The sequence below is a fragment of the Calliphora vicina genome, chromosome 1 (genome assembly GCF_958450345.1).
Source record: "Calliphora vicina chromosome 1, idCalVici1.1, whole genome shotgun sequence".
NCBI lineage: Eukaryota > Metazoa > Arthropoda > Insecta > Diptera > Calliphoridae > Calliphora > Calliphora vicina.
In genome coordinates this window covers 53,112,460-53,129,913 of record NC_088780.1, presented here as the reverse complement: position 1 = coordinate 53,129,913, position 17,454 = coordinate 53,112,460, and the positions used below count along the sequence as shown (strand labels likewise).

Genomic DNA, 17,454 nt, shown 5'->3' with positions numbered 1-17,454 from the left:
GTTAGTCGCAGGGCAAATGAGGCTGGTCTTGGTTGCTATCGTCCTATGAAAAAACCACTCATTTCTAAAAAGAACCGTTCTGCTCGTCTACAATTTGCCAGGGAATACTGTCCTCTTTTCCGACGAATCCAAATATTTAAGAGGCAGTGATGGGAGAACATTTGTAAGTACACAAATAAGATTGTAAAGTTTGGCGGTGGAAATATTATGGTATGGGGATGTTTTTCAGGGCAAGGTATGGGCCCAATTCATATTATAAAAGATACCATGACAGGTATAGGATACAGAACCATATTAAACGATGTTATGTATCCATACGCTGAAGAAAATATGCCCCTAGTTTGGAGATTCCAACACGACAACGACCGGAAACACAGCTCTAGGGTTGTAACCGAGTAGTTACAATCAAACGAGGTACGTGTTTTGAAGTGGCCTGCCCAATCGCCAGATCTCAATCCCATAGAAAATCTATGGGAAATTGTAGATCGTAAAATAATAATTACACCAGGAAGGAAGATTTGAGGCGGTTATAAGGGAATGGCAAAATATTTCAAAGGAGACCATTGACTCTTTAATTGGTTCAATGCATCGTCGATGTGTAGCAGTTATAAAAAATAAGGGATACCCAAAAAAATATTGAGTTATTGCAAAGTTTAGACCATATTTGTTAAAATAATACCTAAGTTTCCATTATTTTGTCAATGCCGTAATAAAGAAATCTTTTAATTTTGTTTTCTCATTTTTAGAATTTAATTAATTATGTCCTTTTTTTTTTGTTAAATTAAGTTAATAAAAGTTTTTTATTTGTAAAATACTACAAAAATGTTAAAATATTTTAAAAAATTATTTCAGATTTTAGGCCACTAATGAAATATTTGGAAAAGTTTCCATTGTTTTGTCAACCACAACTATACAGTAGAAGACAAAAGTGTTCACAAAAAGTACCGAAATGTTTGTATTACAGAAGAATTTTATTATTCACTATGTGTATGAAAAATACTAATTAATTTTAAAAGAGTATCAATTTACTGACTTATACAATACACAAAATCTAAATTTAAAAATTGGATGAAATACAATACACTACTTTTAAAACAAAAATTGGTTTGAACTGTTTTGTCGCTTGTTTCAAAAACAGTGTCATTTTAAAATTAATATTCTGTTTGATTTTTTTGTGATTTTTTTATAGCTTTGATTCTTTCTGGCACACTATTCGAACGATTTTCTGAAATGTTTGGGCTTTTATTTTGCCATGCTAGAAGGGCTCGCTCTCACAATTCAACTACGGGTCTTGGAAAATCTTTTTCGAGAAAAATGTTCCGTTTCAAAATTGTCCAAAGGTGCTCGATAGGATTTAAATCTGTGGACTGGAAGGGCCATTCGATCAGTTTCATTTCGTTATCAACTAACCATTTATTTGTTATTTTAGAGGTGCTCTTAGTATCATTGTACTGCATAAATATTTCTTGTTGACCACCTTCAACACCGAATATATCCAGACTCGGAAGATAAGAGGCCACAAATATGGTAATACAGTCTGTGGCACTCACAATACCATTGATACCATGAAGTATACCTGGCTCATTGTCACGAAAACATCCCCAAACTATTGATTAATCCACCCCTAAAATTTCATAGTTTGACATATGTTACGATCTTGTATCTCAACGCGTTTAACAACCCATGTCAATGTGTGTCTATCTGACCCACCCGATTAATTTTAGTTTCATCAGACCAAGTAACTTGTTTCCAATCGTCAATGGTGAAGTTTTCGTACTATTTAGCGAACTTTAATCGAGCCTTACGATGCTTTGACTTAACAACGTTTTTTTATAATTGCTCTTGCTTTAAGTTCCTTCTTCGTATTGGTTTGTCACTTATGTTGACTCCATGGGCCTCTCTAAGCACTTAATTAATCTAATTGCAGAGGAAACTGCAGTATTTGTAGCTAATAAAACGATTAAGCGCCTTGAAATTCGAGCATCAGCAGAAGATAGCTTCGGTGGACGACCACCACAATGTCGTGGGACTGATAAATTATTTTGTTTTTTTATTTTATTGTAAAGTCCGATAGTTTTTTTTTTGTTTTAAAAAAATCATGAAAAATCGAAAACGGCAGAAATTGTTCAGATTTTTTGCTTTATCGCAAAGCCAGCACATGGAAACAAAATAAGATATCGAACATAAACATCGATAGATTCTAAAATAATATTTTACGACATTATGACAATACGACCTAATAGAAGACCGTTTGAATCCCCCAAATATATCCAATATGATTCTCATATCAGTGACTTTTTCAATGGAAATTGAAAAATTGTCTAAAATTATATATTATTTTGCCTATAACTTTGAAACTAACTCCATTTTTAACTCCATTTTAAAGCTAAATATATTGTCCTTAATAAATGAATAAAATTGTTTACTTCCAAAATGTTAAAGGTCAATATTCGGATTATATATTTCATTGTAAAAAATATCAAAGATCACGGTGTTAAAAATCGATAGAGACTCGATTATTTCAGGAGTTATAAAGAAAAACGTTATTAAGAGTACGTTTTTCATATAAATTCATATAAAAATTTAAGCACTTGTGTTTTATATATAAATTTAAATTGACTCGAATGTGTTCTGTGTTGGGATAATATTTCTGTACGTTACAAACATCAGCACAAATGCAATATACCCTCCCCACTATGGTGGTGTAGGGTATAAAAAATACAATGAAACCATGCATCAAGTAAGCAATTGTTTGAGAAAATTATTGAATACTTTTTGTGTAAATAGCTAATTATCTATTGATATATCTTTTTGCTTTACATATTGTTAAATAAATTTACAAATTAACATTTCTTAACAGCTGTATTTACCCCTTTAATTGATAATTATTTCCTTTACTGCATTGAACTAGTTTATAAATAGAAATTCTGTCGATGAAATTTATCACAGTTTTATTCGAATGTTTGGTTTGCAAAGTTTATAACTAATTTTGTGCTCAATTACATAAATAATGAGTTTAAATATTTTAATTTTCGGTTTAATTGCCATCAGTAGCGTAGCAATTGGTCACAAATATGAGGTTATAAAACATTAAATGAATTCCATAAAATATACATTTAATATATACAGGAATTCGATGAGAAGATTCTTAAACAAATTTTAAACAATTTAAACGATCTTAAAAGTGGACTTGAGCAGTGTAATTCTAGGTAATATTTTTATGATGTTTATTTCAATAAACATGATGCCTAATTATTTGTTTTTATTTACAGATTTGACGAAAGTCAGCAGACATTTGTAGTTAATGGTAATTATAAAATTGAAAATATTATTTAAAATTCAGCTACATGCATTTCTTAGTAAGTTTGTTTGTCAATCATGACAAAACAGCAGAAGAGATTTTTGGAATATACTTATATAGATTCTTACTTGGAAGCTTCAATATGCTTGAAAGGGACTAGAAAACGATATAAAGAGCAAAGAAAGGGTAAAATTTATCAATTGTATATTGTTCTAAAAGCGGATTTTAGCGGATCTCAACATAAATAAGTCTCCTGGGCCTGATGGTATACCAGCACTGGTCTTGAAGCAGTGTTCTTCGGCGCTAGCTCGTCCATTAGCTAACCTTTTCAGCACTTTATACCGTGCCGGCAAATTTCCAGTATGTTGGAAGGCTGCTAATGTAACACCAATTCCTAAAAAGGGAGAGGCTAACAACCCTGAAAATTATCGCCCAATAGCAATTTGTTCTGCACTTTCCAAAGTTATGGAGAGTATGGTTAACTACCATCTTGTGAAATATTTAGAGTCCAACAATTTACTGTGGACTCTAAATATGTGGTGGCTCTAGATATTTCTAAAGCGTTTGATAGAGTATGGCATGGTGCGCTTTTAGCAAAACTTATTGCTTTTGGTGTTGGTAATAACTTCTGTCGATTTATATCGAGCTTTCTCAGAGATCGCACTATACGAGTTGTTATAGATGGAATTTCATCAAACGAGTTCAAGATCAATTCAGGGGTATCGCAAGGCTCCGTCCTTTCTCCTACTCTATTTCGTATCTTTATAAACGACCTTCTATGTCAAACTTCCAACCCTATCTACTCTTTTGCAGATGACAGCAACATTTGCCATTCATATGCATTCAATTATAGACCAAGCCTGTCGGAGATTGGGGCAATGAGGCAAAATATGAATGATACGCTCAACCAAGATCTTGTGACAATCTCTGAATGGGGTTGTGCGAATAGAGTCGATTTTAATGCGCGCAAGACTCAATGTTGTATGTTAACCCACAAACGCACAACAGATCATGTTGCTCCATCTGTTTTTATGGGTGGTGTACATATTAAGGAATCAGAAGCTCTTGATGTTCTAGGTATGAGTATTCAGTGCGATGTCCGCTGGACAAAACACATGTTTCGAGTGTCGAAAGAAGCATTCAAGTGCCTTGGTTTTCTAAAACGGTGTAAGAAATACTTCACTCCATCTGATCTCCTTACTATTTACACCACTTATATCCGACCTAAAATGGAATACAACTCTCATGTGTGGGCCGGTGCTTCGAAGTCTATTTTGGAGTTACTCGACCGCGTACAGGAGAGGGCGAAGATGCTTATCGGTGACAGTAGGGTATTCAGCTCTATTGACTCACTGGAACATCGTCGCAATGTGGGTTGTGTTTCACTGTTCTACCGATACTACAATGGTATGTGCTCTGCTGAAATTAGGGAACTTGTTCCCGAAACCCGTAGATCTTTACGCAACACACGCTCTTCGGCAAGGGCACATCAATTCGTTGTCGACTGGACAGTAGATCGCACAACACATTACAGGGAAAATTCGTTCTTTAGCCGTACTGTCCGTATGTGGAATAAGCTTCCTCCTGAAGTATTTCCTGTCACTTTCAATATAGGAAAATTCAAATCAAATGTCCACAAACACTACTCCCTCTATCCTCCCTCCCATAACCTATTTTCCTAGTTCCAACACAATGCTTTGCATGAGTAGGGGTCATCCCCTGAGTACTGGTCAAAGAAAAAAAAAATATTTATTTATTTAAAAATGTACAACAACAGAATTAAATAGTCACTCAATGTTTTTATACCCTTCACCTTCGTGAGAAGGGTATATATGTATAAGTTTGTCATTCCGTTTGTAATTTCTACATTTTTCATTTCCGACCCTATAAAGTATATATATTCTGGATCCTTATATATAGCGGAGTCGATTAAGCCATGTCCGTCTGTCTGTCTGTTGTAATCAATTATGAAGACCCCAGATATCTTCGGGATCCAAATCTTCAATAATTCTGTCATTAAAATCAGCAAAATCGGTCCATAAATAACGGAGATATGAGCAAAAAACCGGGACAACCTCGATTTTTGATCTATTTTTGATCTATATATGGATTACTAAGTCATTAATATAGACAATATGGATATCTAAAAATTTTTTTTTAAAAAAGACTCAATGAATACCAACATGTTTAAGAAATCTACACTCATTAAAATGATTTTCGGAAGTGGGCTTTATATGGGAGCTATAACTAATTATGGAGAGATCTTAACTATTTTCAGTTAGGGCAATCGTATGGGTGCTAGGAGAAATAATGGACCGATTCTTACCAAATTCAATAGGCTTCGTCCTTGAGGCAATAGAAGAGCTTGTAACAAATTTGTGGAATTATCTTTCAAATTGCGATCTGTAGTTTGATTAAAAGGTTTACATGGACGGACGGACATAGCTAATAAACTCAGAAAGTGATCCTGAACAGAATGGTATACTTTAAGGTGGGTGTTGGGACAATTTTTGGGTATGTTACAAACATCTGCAATAACCCAATATATCCTCCCACCATGGTGGTGTAGGGTATAAAAATTACTCAAAATACGAGTGATGTTTTTATTTCCACGTAGTTTTTTTTATGGTCAACCAATAACTCAAATTCAAAACTCAAAATTCAATAGAAAATATTAGAAAATTTAGTATTTGAGCACATGAATACATGTTCCAATTATGAAATAATTGAAACCAGTTCAATATAATTCAATACATAGAGAAACATAGAGCGGAAACTAGAAAAAAACTCAAACAAAAAAATTACTCAAAATAATCACACACGAGTGTTGTTTTTGTTTTCACATAGTTTTTTCTACTAATACATTCTCACCACTTAGGTTTCTGACAACTGAGTTAGGTCTTTGACAGCAGAGTTTCCGCTCTATTTCTATTTTCTATGGTTCAATAGTTTTTCATTGTAATATGTGATAAATATATGAATTGAAATTTAGGCCCTAATTTTGTAAATCACGTCACCAAAGTGATATTTATGTAGAAAGCAAAAAAAAATTGTGTTTGTTTTATACACAACATTTTAAAATTATGAAAGGCAAATCCACGCATGGATTTTGGTGCTTTTGTTCTGTTCAGAATTTGTATATAAAACAAAAATAAATTTTTGAAATTTTTTTTGCTTTCTACATAAATATCGACAAAATGTTCCTCTTGATAACCCTGAAAACCAATATACATATATACATAGATTATTTAGAGCCACAAATTCAAGGACTAATTAACATTTGGTACTGTTTAAGGTACTTTTTCTATTCTTTGTTCGAACTGACAAAATTTGTTTGTTTGTTATAAGTTTATTGAATGACAGAAAAAAGCTAGTATGACGTATACATTCTTAAGATTAAATATCAAAACTCAAATACATATCTTTTTTAATATTTTCTAGATTCATCAGTGTTTGACATACGTTATGATAACCTTCCAACAATATGGTAAATACCATAGAGAACATAGAGCGGAAACTAGAAAAAAACTCAAACAAAAAAAATACTCAAAATCATCACACATACGAGTGTTGTTTTTGTTTTCACATAGTTTTTTCTACTAATACATTTTCACCACTTAGGTTTTTGACAACTGAGTTAGGTCTTTGACAGCAGAGTTTCCGCTCTATGTCTATTCTCTATGGTAAATACTATTATATTTTTCTTTAATTTTATTTACATATGTATGCTATTAAAGTAAAACCGAGGTCCCGCCCAAAAGTTGTGCCGAAGCCACCTCATGCACTCAGCGTAGTGGCATTTATAGGATCCTATTGGAAGAATACAGCAGTGAACTTTTCTGGTCGAGTGTGATGTTAAAACTGAGGGAGGTGACTGGACTTTAATACAAAGGCGTCAAGACGGCTCTGTAGATTTCTATCGCGATTGGGATGAATACCAAAGAGGCTTTGGCAACATCGATGGAGAATTCTTTATTGGTCTCGACAAGCTGCATGCTTTGACAAATTACGACGGACCACAGGAGTTACTTGTTGTTCTGGAATATAATGATGAAATCAAATATGCGAAATATAGTAATTTTGTTGTTGGTAGTGAAAACGAATTGTATGCTTTAAAACATTTGGGAGTTTTTTCCGGAGATGCTGGCGATTCGTTAACTGAACATTTGGGAATGTACTTTAGCACTAAAGATCGTGATAATAGTAAATATTCGCCGGATTGTGCAGTAAGGTTTACGGGTGCTTGGTGGTACAATAAATGTCACTTTAGGTAAATATGCCTAATGAAAGGTAATTTTAGCGTTATATACTAATAATACATTGTAATATTTTGTATACTTAGTAGTAGTACAAAAGATTTCTCTGACGAAATTCATAGATAATTAATATTGAGACCCATTTGATACCTTCAAAAAATTTTCAGTATTTTACGTGTAAATTTACAAATTCCTATAGACTTAGAATGATTTTCTGCTATAGCTAACTATTTTCTATAGAAAATCATTTGTATAGCTGTGATTTCCTATTTCGTATAAGAGTATTTTCTATAGCAAACCTACAGTATAACAGTATTTCTATAGATATTTAATTTGCAACACAAAACTACGCTAATCGGAAAATTAATTAAAATTTTCAATCTTGGTACACTGAGGTGGTCAATTTTGAAAAAGTACTATTTTAATATTATTTTGATACCGAAAACATTTTTGATTTTCCATCCCAGATGTACATACATATATTCGGGAGTATTTTTTTAAAAAAACGGGAAAGAATTTATTTATTTTATTCGGAATTAGTATTCAGAATGTATGAAAATAACTTAATTCATCTGTGATGGTTATAATTTAAATTTTGTACACATACATATTTTAAGAGTTATTGATGCATTAAATATAATTTCGTATTTCTAATTTCAGTAACCTCAATGGGAAATATGGTGATAACGAATTTGGCAAGGGTATAAATTGGAAAACATATCAAGGCCATAATGTATCTATACCATACGTTAAAATGATGATAAGACGCCGAAGATTCTAAGTGTTATTAAACATATAGAAGGAACACAAAGGCACGTACACCAGACCGAATTTGAATGGTACACGCAAAGAAAAAATATAGTTGGGCATGGTTACTGTAACCATTTCAATATTGTTACAAGTTTTTTAACTATATTATAGTCACAGTAACCATTTACATGATTGTGGTAACCATAATATGGTTAACATACGATTCACATGATTGTTTCAACCATATATATGGTTGCAGTAAACATATATATGTTTGTGACAACCATTTATATGATGAAGGACTTATCATATTATGGTGCTCTCCGCTTAAGGCTTATCATAATCTGAGAACAACATATTATGATAAAATTATTCATCATAAATATGGTTGCCACAAACATATGTATATTTGTTTACTGTAACCATATATATGGTTGATACAATCATATGAATCGTAAATTAACCATATTATGGTTACCACAATCATGTAAATGGTTACTGTGACTATAATATTGTTAAAAATCTTGTAACACTATATAAATGGTTACAGTAACCATGATCAATTATATTTTTTCTCTGCGTGTAGTGAAATAAAAACATGAATCTTTAATCTACATATATGTAGGGTGATATGATATTCGGACAGTATAAACGAACGGACAATGTAGGAGGATGAGTATGAGGAGAGATTGAGTGAGAGCAGACAGATTGAGTGACAAGCAGACAGAGGCTGTTGCAAGCAAACAGAAGGAAGAACAATAGAGTTGTCATTAAACAATCAGCAAAGACGGACATATACGCGGACTAATTATTACTTAATAAGAACAAAAGTGAACTAATAAACATTTAAATTATATTTTATTAAAGATTAATAAAGTGTTTGTTTTATTGAAAAGCGTATGTGCCTGATTTGCCACAGAAATAGCTAAGTCTATTTCCTACATGGGGGCTCAACCGAAATTTAATTCGACCAGAATTAATATGTGTAAAGGTGTTAAAAGTGTTTTGTGTTGAAGTTTTATGTGTTCAAAAGATTTTTTCTTAAAGAAGTTAAGAGAACAAAAGAAGTTTAAAGATGTTTAAAGAAGTTTAAAGAAGTTAAGAGAACGAAAGAAGTTAAGAGAACAAAAGTAAAAGAAGAAGACGAACACATAAAACCAAACGTTGAGACTGATCAAGAACACACAAACAAACAAAAGCAGAAAAGAGTCGATAGACCAAAAATAAGAGATTATAAGTGTTGATGTGTATGTGACTAAAAGGTGGTTGACTAAGCTCCACCCATTGTTCATCAAAATAAATGAGTGAAACTTTATCTGATACTCAAGAGAGTAATAAGAAGAGTGGGAGAGAATAACTCCACTAGGATTTTTGTTGATATTGATATAGACAATATTACATGTGTGCGTGGAAAAAAAAAAAAAACAGAACAAAATACGTTACAGTTTTTGTGAACTTTTTTTTGTATGAGGCAAACGAAAACAAAAACGGAACAAAATACGGTTCAGTTTTGTGAACTTTTTTTTGTATGTGGCAAATACATTGAGTGTTTATGGTGAATGATGCTGTTTTGAAGACTAAAACAACAACAACACAGCATAGTACGTGGGAACGAAAACTATTCAAAGTGTAACTGACTGATTTTATTCAACGTAGTTGATGTGTGTCTACAACAACAACAGTACAAGGTGTATAGCAGTTGCTGTTTAAGAAGAAACTACAACAACAACAGTGCAAGGTGTATAGCAGTTGCTGTTTAAGAAGAAACTACAACAACAACAGTACAAGGTGTATAGCAGTTGCTGTTTAAGAAGAAACTACAACAACAACAGTGCAAGGTGTATAGCAGTTGCTGTTTAAGAAGAAACTACAACAACAACAGTCCAAGGTGTATGGCGGTTGCTGTTTAAGAGGAAACTACAACAACAACGTGAATATTAGGACAATAACAACACATAGTGGTGTCGCCAAGCTGATGAAATCAATGCTCTGTACTATACAGTGAATGAAGAAAGAAGATTTTTGTTGCTGCAAGTAAGATCTTGATTCAACAATTATATGGTGCGCTACAGAAGACAAGTAGAGCTGTATGGATGAGTGGACGGTTTGATTTATTTTATATTATTTGATTTAATACTGAATAATTTTAAACTTTTGATAATTGATTTTGCTGACTGAATATTAACGTAATTTAAATTAACTTTGAATTAATACTAGGGAATTTTGAATTTTGATGATTAAGTTTGATGATTGATGAATTTTAATTTAAAGTAAATTTTGATTTGATATTGGATAATTTTGAACTTTTGCTGAACTTTTGATAATTAATTTTGATGATTGAAGATTAACGTAATTTAAATTAATTTTGATTTGATGGTAAATAATATTGAACTTTTTCTAAACTTTTGATAATTATTACATTTTTGATTTAAATTAACTTTATTTTGATTTAATATTATAAATCTTGGATTTTATAATATTTTACTTTATAATATTTTATTTTATAATATTCTATTTTATAATATTTCAATATTTTTGTAAAAGACATGGACGTTGTGACTATTATGGGTTTAGGTGTAAGTGACCTAAGGGAAAGATTACAGGAGTTAGGACTGGACACAAGGGGAAGGAAAACCGACTTAAGGGACAGGTTATTGGAACACTTTGAATTGGACTTTGTAGATGCAGGTGATGATGGGGATGGTAGATTATTGACGGAAGAGGAGTCACGTCAGGTAGCACCACGTGAGAATTTTTATACTTTAAGGGATTTAGAAGATAGTTTGGTGAATTTTGAAGGCACAGGTTCACCGGATGTTTTTCAATGGATTTCGGAATTTGAGGAGACGGCGACCATCGTCAAGTGGACGCCACTTCAAATGTTCGTGTACGCTAAGCAGCTTTTGAAAGGAGCTGCACGATTATTCATAAGAAGTCAAGTGGGTATTCGTGATTGGGTGACATTAAAGGAGTCGTTAGAGGAAGAATTCGGAACTACGATGTCGGCTGCGGAGGTGCATCGCGCTCTTCGTAATCGGAAATTAAAGGGAGGAGAATCGCTGTTAGAGTATCTGTACGCTATTATGGAACTCGGTAAGCAGATTCGTCTGGATGAAGTTAGTGTCATCGAGTATTTTATAAACGGGATAAACGATTCCAATTTAAATAAGGCGGTGCTGTATCAAGCTAAGGATATACGGTCACTAAAAGAGCAGATGAAGGTGTACGACAGGATACGTGCCAAGCCAAGATCAGTAAATCGAGGTGTTGAAAGACCTGTAGGAGGAGAAAACGCATCAAGCCTGGTGAAGAGGGAGAAACCGAGGAAATGTTTTAAATGTGGTGATGAAAGTCACATGGCCAACAATTGTCCACACCGGCAGTACAAGTGCTTTAAATGCAATCAGTTGGGTCATAGATCATTTGAATGCGGAAACGGAAAGACTAAACCGTCATCGGGGAACGGTAATGATCAGGCGAATATGGTGAATGCGGGTTCATCCCTCATTTTTAAGGAGGTCAAATTTGGAGATAAGTCGATTGAAGCGCAGATTGACACAGGATGTGATATCTGCATAATGAGATGGGATATGGTGATGACACTAGGAGGTTTCGACTTGACCGATGAGAAGGTGAAATTACGTGGCATAGGTCAGAGCGAGATAGAGACGATAGGATGTTTTTGTACGAAGATCGTGATTGATGACATCACATTCGAGGTAACATTTTATGTTGTGTCTGAGAGAGATATTATCCATTCCGTTATGATTGGTAATAGCTTGCTGAATAAGGCTGAGGTGATTATAAAGGATGGTGAGGCATATTTTAGAATCCCGAAAGATGTAAAGATGAAAGATGAGACGAAGAAAGATGAAAAGATGAAGGATGAGACGAAGAAAGATGAAAAGATGAAAGATGAGACGAAGAAAGATGTAAAGATGAAAGATGAGACGAAGAAAGATGTAAAGATGAAAGATGGGACGAAGAAAGATGTAAAGATGAAAGATGAGATGAAGAAGGATGTAAAGATGAAAGAGGTAAAGATGAAGGACGCTAAGATGGAGAATCTAAAGAGGGGATCTAAAGATGCTATAATTACCGAAGTCAGAAACAAAGATGTGATGGAGAAGATGGAGGTTATGAAGGTACCTATGAAGGTAGAAGAGGATTTGTTTACAGAGTTCGCTAAAATCTGTATAGCTGCGGGAACATTCCAGGACGACGGTGAAGTGGATTTATCGCATTTGGAACCTGCGGTTCAAGGGGAAATAGGAAGATTGATTGGGACTTATAGGCCCGGAAAGGTGTCTAAAACCCCTGTGGAGATGAAGATTGTGCTGAAGGACGATATTCCGGTATCGCAACGACCAAGACGCATGGCACACACAGATCAAGTGTTCGTGGAAAAGCAGATCGAGGATTGGTTAAGGGAGGGAATCATCAGACCTAGCTTTTCAGAATACTCGTCGCCGATCGTGTTAGTTTCAAAGAAGGATGGTGGTAGAAGACTGTGTTGCGACTACAGACGGTTGAATGCAAAAATAGTTCGGGACAATTTTCCAATGCCACTGATGGACGAAGTGATGGACAAACTTCAAGGAGCAAGGGTGTATACGACGTTGGATTTAGTTAATGGATTTTTCCATGTGCCGATAGAAGAAGAGTCTAGGAAATATACCTCGTTCGTTACCAATAGAGGGCAGTATGAATTTATCTACGTTCCTTTTGGAATAAGTAATTCGCCGGCGGTATTTACTAGGTATATTGCAGCAGTTCTACGTGATCTGATATACGACGGGACTATAGTTGTCTATATGGATGACATTATAATTCCAGCCAAGGATGGGAAGGAAGGATTGGAAAAACTGAAGTTGGTGTTAAAGAAGGCAGCGGAAAACGGACTACAGATTAAGTGGCGAAAATGTCAGTTCCTGCGGAGAAAGGTAAAGTTCTTGGGTTATGAAGTTGAGGATGGTTCGATAAAGCCTTCTGAGGAGAAAACGGAAGCTGTTAGAAAGTATCCTGTACCCAAAGATTGTCAAGCAGTTCGGAAGTATTTAGGACTTACCTCCTATTTCCGAAAGTTTATTAGGGAGTATGCAGTGATAGCTAAGCCGCTATCCGATCTGTTGAGGAAGGATGTGAAATTTAAGATGAATGATGAAGAATTGTTGGCTTTCCAACAACTAAAGGAAGAGCTCATTAAAGCACCTACTTTACGTTTGTTTTCACCGGATGCGACTACGGAGATCCACACAGATGCCAGCAAATACGGTTATGGTGCCGTGTTAATGCAGAAAGACTCAGAAGACCAGGAAATGCACCCAGTGCAATACATGAGCCGGAAGACGAAATCACACGAGGAAAAATATCATTCATACGAACTGGAGATATTAGCAGTGATTGAAGCTCTGAAGAAATGGCGTATTTACTTATTGGGCATACCCATTAAGATAGTTACCGACTGTAATGCGTTCAGGATGACGATGGAAAAGAACGATGTTCCGCCAAGAGTAGCAAGATGGGCTATGTTTTTACAGGAATTCTCATACGAGATTGAACATCGACCCGCAAACAAGATGAAACATGTAGATGCTCTGAGCAGAGTAAGTTGTTTGTTGACGGAAGGAGATTTATCTCATAGACTGCGAGAAGCACAGATGGCAGATGAGAGGATAAGAGCTATAAAGTTAGTTCTGAAGAGGGATAGTTACGAGGACTATTATTTGAAGGCCGATTTACTCTATAAGGATCCCAATAAGGAGCTTATTGTTGTACCTGAACAGATGGAAGAAGAGATCATAAAGATCGCACATCGACAAGGCCATTTTAGCGCGAAGAAAACACAGGACTTGATTGAAAAGCAGTATTATATTTTGAAGATAGCGACAAAGGTGGAAAAGGTGACAAAGAGTTGTGTAGAGTGTATAATTGCTGACGCCAAGGCCGGAAAGAAGGAAGGTTTATTGAATCCTATCAATAAAGATGAAGGGCCTATGACGACATATCATATAGACCACGTTGGTCCTATGGAGACTACACATAAGGCGTATAACCACATCTTGGTGGTGGTCGACGCATTCACGAAGTTTGTTTGGCTTTATCCAACAAAATCGACTGACGCGAAATCCGTGATTGAGAGTTTGGAGAGACAGGCATCAATTTTCGGAAATCCTTCGAGGATTATAACTGACAGAGGAACCGCATTTACTGCAAAGCTGTTTGAAGATTACTGCAAAGAGGAGAATATCCAACATCTCACTATAGCGACAGGTGTTCCGAGAGGAAACGGGCAAGTGGAGAGGATCCACAAGATCGTAGTGCCTATGTTAACGAAGTTATGTCGGGAGAAGGCAGTGAATTGGTACAAACATGTACGAAAGGTGCAAATGGTGATTAACTCAACCCCACCACGAAGTACTCATTACTCACCGTTTAGACTAATGACAGGAGTGGAAATGAAGTTGACGGAGTACCCAGACATCCGTCAGATGATAGAGGAGGAAAACTTAGGAGTTTTCGATAGGGAAAGGGAAGCGGCAAGAATCGAGGCTAGAAGTAACATGGCGAAGATACAAGACGAGAACCGCAAGTCTTTTAACAGATTCCGGAAGCCAGAAGAGGAATATACGGTGAACGATATGGTTGCCATTAAGCGAACCCAGTTTGGTACTGGTTTGAAATTGAAGGGTAAATTTCTAGGTCCCTATAAGGTTACTGGTAGGTTACAGCACGGCAGGTATGAGGTAGAGAAGGTAGGAGACCATGAGGGTCCGAATAGAACCGTGTCTGTGGCCGAGAATATGAAAAGGTGGTGAAGTCGATTCGGGGCGAATCGAGTGTCAGGATCGCCGATTGTAGGGTGATATGATATTCGGACAGTATAAACGAACGGACAATGTAGGAGGATGAGTATGAGGAGAGATTGAGTGAGAGCAGACAGATTGAGTGACAAGCAGACAGAGGCTGTTGCAAGCAAACAGAAGGAAGAACAATAGAGTTGTCATTAAACAATCAGCAAAGACGGACATATACGCGGACTAATTATTACTTAATAAGAACAAAAGTGAACTAATAAACATTTAAATTATATTTTATTAAAGATTAATAAAGTGTTTGTTTTATTGAAAAGCGTATGTGCCTGATTTGCCACAGAAATAGCTAAGTCTATTTCCTACATATATATGTATGTACTAGCAGACCCGGTGCGCTTCGCCACCCCAATTAGAAGAAAGAAATAGTACTATTAAGTCTCACTTTGTGAATCTAATTGTAAATGTCTAATTTCATATTTCTGGGTCCATTATTATAGAAAATGCAAAATGTGTTCCTAATTTTAAATTTTTATGTTTATTATTATAAAATATTCAAAAAGTACCATTGCAATAAGGAAATAGTACCATTGATTATCACTTTTAAATTCGCATTCACTAAACCATAACCCGACAAGTTTGAATTTTAGATTTGTATATCATTTCCTATATTATCAACTAATTTTGTTTCTATAATACTTAAGATTTAATAAATTATCACAAAACCGAAACCGATCGGTTTTTAATTTTTTAAAACCGAAACCGCGGTTTTGAAATTCTTCGATTTTTTGGAAACTCTAGGTCCATTATTATAGGAAATTCAAAAAAGTACAATTAGAATATATAAAAAGTACCAAAAATTCCCCACTTGTGGTTTCCCACTCACTCGGGTCCATATAAGCTTAATTTCATGGCTTTAGGTTCATTGGTGTAGAAATTACAAAAAAAAACCATTCGAATAAAGAAAAAGTACCAAAAAGTCTCCTCTAGAATTCTAACTCACTTAGGACCATGTAGTATGCTTAATATCATGTTTTTAAGTCCATTGCTATAGAAAATTAAAAAAAGTACCATTAGAATAAACAAAAGGTACCATGAGGTATCCGCTTGAATTTTCAATCACTTAGGACCATATACGCTTAATTTCATATTTCTAGGTCCATTATATTATAGAAAATTCAAAAAGTACCATTAGAATATAGAAAAAGTACTAAAAAGTATACACTTGTGGTTTTGCAGTCACTCGGGTTCATATAAGCTTTATTTCATGATTCTAGGTTCATTGGTGAAGATATTACAAAAAGTACCATTCGAATAAAGAAAAAGTACCAAAAAGTGGCCCCCTAGAATTCTAACTCACTTAGGACCATGTATGCTTAATTTCATGTTTTTAAGTCCATTGCTATAGAAAATTAAAAAAAGTATCATTAGAATAAACAAAAAGTACCATGAAGTATCCGCTTGAATTTTCAATCACTTAGGACCATATACGCTTAATTTCATATTTCTAGGTCCATTATATTATAGAAAATTCAAAAAGTACCATTAGAATATAGAAAAAGTACCAAAAAGCACCCACTTCTAGTTTCCCACTCACTCGGTTCCATATAAGCTTTATTTCATGTTTCTAGGTTCATTGGTGAAGAAATTACAAAAAGTACCAATCGAATAAAGAAAAAGTACCACAAAGTCTCCCCATAGAATTCTCACTTACTTAGGACCATATATGCTTAATTTCATGTTTCTAAGTTCATTGTTATAGAAAATTCAAAAAAGTACTATTAGAATAAACAAAAAGTACCAAAAAGTCTCCCCCTAGAATTCTCACTCACTTAGGACCATATATGCTTAATTTCATGTCTCTAAGTCCATTGTTAAAGAAAATTCAAAAAAGTACCATTAGAATATAGAAAAAGGACCAAAACGCCCACACTTGTGGTTTCCCACTCACTCGGTTCCATATAAGCTTTATTTCATGTTTCTAGGTTCATTGGTGAAGAAATTACAAAAAGTACCATTCCAATAAAGAAAAAGTACCAAAAAGTCTCCCCCTAGAATTATCACTTACTTAGGACCATATATGCTTAATTTCATGTTTCTAAGTCCATAGTTATAGAAAATTCAAAAAGTACCATTGGAATAAAGAAAAAGTACCAAAAAGTCTCCCCCTAGAATTCTCACTCACTTATGACCATATATGCTTAATTTCATGTTTCTAAGTCCATAGTTATAGAAAATTCAAAAAAGTACCATTAGAACATAGAAAAAGTACCAAAAAACCCGCACTTGTGGTTTCCCACTCACTCGGTTTATATATAAGCTTTATTTCATGTTT

At 34.5% G+C, this 17,454-nt stretch overlaps 1 pseudogene; it reads left to right on the top strand.

Annotated features, from left to right (window-relative positions):
- The first annotated feature begins 2,731 nt into the window (after window positions 1-2,731).
- LOC135964253 (ficolin-1-like) lies at window positions 2,732-8,364 on the top strand (annotated as a pseudogene).
- The last annotated feature ends 9,090 nt before the right edge of the window (window positions 8,365-17,454 follow it).